Below are 5,277 nucleotides of genomic sequence, written 5' to 3'. Positions count from 1 at the left end.
AGTGGGGCAACCAGCATCCATGGGGTTAATGCCATCACCACTGAAAGGCAGTGGGGTGAGTGGTGGTGGCATTAACCCCCAAGGTGCTGGTCCTGCCAGCACAGTGGCTCTGGCAGCTACAGGGGTTTATACTACTGCTGCTTGTCCTGCAGTCGAATTTGTAGCCATTTGTACACCCCTGAGGGATTCCCCTCTAGGGGCAAAGGGCAGTTTTGTCTCTGCCTTGGCTGCTTAGGCTATCAGCAAGGCTGGCAGTTAGTGCCTGCTGTGATGGTCATTTATGGCGAGATTAGATTAATATATTGTCCGCTGGAACTGAATCAAGATCACCAAGCTATTTGTTGTTTGTGTTGCCGAAGCATCTAGAAACCCCACCTGAGATTTGACCCCCATTGTATTAGGCTGTATACGTACATGTGGTAGAAAATATGTTCATGTTACATGATCCCTATGAGAGTTTTTTTTTAGGAGTGTAGTGGTTGTTTAGTTTCACCCACATAGTTTCTGTGAGGGTATGTAGTGCACTAGATGAAGTATATCACATTCTGTGACAGGCATGTGTAGGATTCTGATGGATTCATTGTGGGGAGTATTGATTGTGGTGGCAGTGGAGATAGGTTTGGGGATATGTCGATAGGTTTTCCAGATTTGTGTCCCATTTGATGTTTGTTGATTAGCAAGGAGTTTCCTTCTAACGATGAGTTTGGCAAGATTTGGAGGTTGTTTGAAAGCCAGGAACAGGGGAGTTGGGAATATTTCTGTCAAGGTCTGCCTCTTCAAGTAGAGGCTGTAATTGTTTGATGATCACAGAAACTATGTGGGTGAAACTAAACAATCATTACCCTCCAGAATGAACTTTCACAGAAGAAAGATCAAGTTCAAAGACACCCAGTTACCTATAGGAGAACACTTTTCACAGAACAAACACTTCATTTCTGACCTCACAGTCCTTAGACACAAGGGAAATCTACAAAACACCTTCAGAAGACAGGCCTGGGAACAATAATGCATAACTATCAGACTCTAAACACCATAGACTAAACATAGATGATGGTTTCATGACTTTTTATAATCTAATTTGTGTCTCTTCCAACTTCTCAATACTCCACAAGTAATAATAACCCTTGTCTATTGCTTTGAAACTACTGCTGAGTTCTTTTTGCTCCTAGTTTACACCTCTCCTCCACTCCAATTAGCTCAGTTAGTGGCTGATTGGTTAGAATGTGATGCTTATAATGCCAAGGTTGCAGGTTTGTTCCCTATATAGGACACAAGATTGGACCCAAGGGGTGCATCCCCAGGACCAGGAACGTGTGTTCTTTGGGGACAACTAGCTATGGCACATATTTGTGCCACAGCTGGTTGTCCCTGGGGAATGCCCCCGCACATGTGTACTGGCATGTGGCAAACTGCCTCAGGTGGGGATAGGGAAGCTGGGACCAGCAGCTGGGCTGGCTCCCGCAACCTTACCTTGGGTCCTGGGGCCTCCTGGGGTCCCAGCAGTGGCAATTCAGGTGCACAGAGCCTGGCTGGCAGCCAGAGTGTGTCTGTGGCCAGCTAGGCTCTGGTTCTGGGCAGCACACACTGCCACTACGTGCTCTACCCTATTTTTTTCTGGAGCAGGTTTTTTTGACACTAGGATCTCCCAGTGTCAAAGAAACCTGCTGTGCTGCAAATTAGCAGCACAGTGAATGCCTACATGTGTGGTGTCCACCGTTTGTGGCATCACAGATGGGTCTGCAGTGCCACAAACTGCATGTGCGCGCTCTTAGGATGCGCCCTGACTCAGGCAGGGGGTTGGATTAGACCTCTTGAGGTCCCTTCCAGTCCTGCTTCTCTATGATACCAAGTGCCTGCTTTCTTAGGGTTAGAGTATTGTTGTTATGGTGTTCTTGTTGGAGTATTGATGGTCCAGGAAATACGTGAGAAGCAAATTTTTTTTTGGTGATATCTTTTATTGGATCAACTGGATAACTGTGAGAGATAAGGCAAGCTTTCAGGCACAGATTTGCCCTCCTTTTGATGTGGGTAAACTTGCTTCTGTTGCATATACATACAAACCAGTGTTTTATCTGGTATTTAGCTTACACTGTACTTGCTTTTTTCCCAGAGTGGGAAAGAAGCAAGTGTGCCCAGAAGCTTGTCTAACATCTCTCCCAACTATACAGTTGATCCAATAAAAGGTATCACCAATAAAACCTTGCTTCTAAATTAACTCAGCAGCTGGCCATAAGAAAGGCTCTATCTCTTCTTGTCACCTCTTACATTTTGCTAATGATTCCATTTCTACAGAGTGGATTTTAATCTTCCCTGACAGGCCTTTATATTCTGTTTTGTTTTGAGGAGACTTGAGTTTGAATCCCCAGTCTAGGTCCAGTTGCAGTGTGATATCTTCCTCCCCAAGGACATTTAGGAATTATGAGGGCAGACGCAAAGCTGCCTAGTCCCTGCACCTATCCACCAGTTTACATTTACAGCCCTGCCTTCTGTCTTGCTCTACCTTCAGAAAATGACAGACAAGCCACAATGAAGAATGGCAAGAGGATGTTACACCTAGTCATTTAGCAATCACTACCTCCAAATACTCCTTCATTGTACTTGTAGATACCCTCACCTGCACTCTTCTATAGGGGTTTTACCAGATATAGCTTACCTTTCATTGTTTGCAAGAACTACTTTGTTGTTTCTCAAGCAGTGGAAGCCAACTCAGTTCCCTTTCCCATTCTTTTCACACTCTCTCTCAGTATTTCCTGGGATGCAAGTGTGACTATGCATAGGACTGGGGGAAGCTGCCATCAGTGACTCTGAAAGAGCAGCAGAGGGAGTGTGTGGTATCTCTTAGAAAACCCAGGAGAGTTTCTTGACAGAAAAGAAGTTAATTTAAAAATCGTGGTTAGGGTTTCTGAAAGTGCTCCAAGTCCCACTGAAGCTCAGTAGTATATGGGAGCCTGAAGTGATGCCTTTTGGGTGATTAAAAAATCCCAAACTATCTGGGTGAAACCTGTACTCCAAAAAAAATCAGTGAGAATTTTGCCATGCACAGCTTGAGACAGGGGGTTGAGGGGAAAGTAGAATTTCAACCATGTATATTTTAAGCTTTGCAAAACACTCTACTCCAGATTGAACCGGAGGTCAGCTATTAAGTTACAGAGCTGCTGACATTTTCCTTACAGTTATGTTTGTGAGCACATTAACTCTCTGTATGTGTTTTTCAGGGTGTAAAGAGAAATGATAAACAATCCAGTAATCCAAGAGCTGTGTTATCTGGCTATAGTCTTGAAAATAAATCATCTCAATACAAGTTATATCCCTGATGTGAACAGGGAACTATTGTTCACCCTGGTTTCAGAATATTAGGACTAGGGGCCACCCACTGAAATTAGTAGGTGACAGGTTTAAAACTAACAAGAGAAAGTACTTTTTTATGCAGTGCGTAGTTAACTTGTGGAATTCATTGGCACAGGAGGTGGTAGAGACTGATACTATAGCCAGGTTCAGAAAGGGACTAGACAGATCCATTGATAGTAGATTGATTAATTGCTGTTGAACAGAACTGTTGGAGATGTTTCCTCTGGCATCTCTAAGCCTATAATAGTGGGTGTGAGGGAGGGCATTGAATAGGTGACAGAGATCACTCTAGTTCAGAGGTGCTCAACCTATGGCGTGAAGGCCAAATCCAGCCTGCAGCACCATGCTACCTAGAGTGCAGGGCTTCCCATGGGTCTGGAAATGTGGCAGCGGGGATGTGATAGCACCACTCTCCTGCTGCCAAATTTCCAGACCCATGGGGAGCCCTGTGCCCTGCACACTGGATCAGGCACCCAGTCCCAGCACACAGGGCTGTGTGGAGGTGGTGCTAGACCCTAGGGCCCAATTTAAGTGCACAAGGGCAGCACCAGAGCCCAATCCTGGAGTGGAGGGCTGAGGGGGGGGATGCTAGGCCCCTGGGGCTAATCTTGGCATATGGGTGGGAGGGAATGATGCTGAGCATTTGGGATCTAGTCTGGGGGCAGGAGGGGGTGGCACTGGGTCCTTGGGCCCCAATTTCCTGGGGCCCATTCCTGGTGCTTAGGGCAAGGGAGGGGGGGGCAGTGCCAGGCCCATAGTGCCTAATCTCAGCACGTGGAACAGGGAGAAGACAGCACTGGGCTTCTGGGACCCAATCCTGGCACATGGGAATGGAAGGGGTGGTGCTGGGCCCCCAGGGCCCAGTTTTGGCACACAGATCTTGATCCAGCCTGTGTACCAGCCCTGCAGTCATCTGACCTGTGGAGTAAAAAGAGGAGCACCCTGACTCAAGAGATACCTGGTTCAGTGTTCTCCCTGTATAGCATCTACTTTTGCCATTGTTGGAGACAGATGCTGGACTCCATGGGACCATTGGTCTGACTCAATATGTCATTTATGTAAATAGAGGAGCATGTGTTCCATTACTAGTTCTAATTTATTCTTGGTACATGGGCACTTTTGTTACAAATTTTGCAATTTTTGTAGACTTTGCTGTTGAAGATGTAGTTAATAACAGTGTAGAGACAAGATACAATGTACAGATACAAATGTTTACACAAAGTAATTAGGCAAAGCTGTTGAGTCCTTAAGGTTGTGTCTCAAGGAATTTATATACTAGATGTGGTTTGCAGTTATGCACTATTAATGTAGCCTCATATGTAAACATTCATTCTTGATTTTAGTACCCAGCAAGTGGAAAAAGATAACAATGACATCACTGTAAATATATTTGTGTTTGTTCAGACTAAATGTATTGTCAAGCTACTGTAAACTGGAACTAATATATCAGAGTTCACACACCTTTCTGTACTGCCTGCTCCAAATCCTCGTTTGTTTTCTTTTTTTTTTGAAAAGTGGAGGTTAAATTTGAACAGAAGTCAACACTTCGGTCATAAAACAGGAACTCTGGGCCAAGTTCCAATTATGGCAGATGAATATTTCAGCCATCCAATAGATAATCTTAAAAGGCCAGTAAAAAAGCTGCTTGCTGGAGAGAAAAAAACCAGTGGGGCTCAAGAAGTGAGTCCAAAAGATAAGTGTTCTGATTTTGGTTTACTCCACAGCCACTTGTCACCATGCCAGCAATGTTAGGGGACTTCAACATGGGTAATGGCTGTATTATACTTCATTAAGGTTCCTTTAGACTCAGGGTGGGCAAAATCCAGCCTGCGGGGCTGAATCTGGCCAGCAGTGGACTCCATTTCCCAGCAGCCCTTGCCCATGTGGCTGGGGCAAGTTTCCATGGAAACCCCAGAAGCAGCCCCCCCC

The 5,277-nt window shown here is 45.3% G+C and overlaps 1 protein-coding gene across 2 annotated transcripts in view; it reads left to right on the top strand.

Moving 5' to 3' along the window:
• RIN2 (Ras and Rab interactor 2) overlaps positions 1-5,277 on the top strand; it is a 117,120-nt gene that overhangs the window by 70,995 nt on the left and 40,848 nt on the right. The window lies entirely within an intron of this gene.

This window comes from Gavialis gangeticus, unplaced genomic scaffold (genome assembly GCF_001723915.1).
Source record: "Gavialis gangeticus isolate Ggan-Ray unplaced genomic scaffold, GavGan_comp1, whole genome shotgun sequence".
NCBI lineage: Eukaryota > Metazoa > Chordata > Crocodylia > Gavialidae > Gavialis > Gavialis gangeticus.
This window is presented reverse-complemented; position numbering and strand designations above follow the sequence as displayed.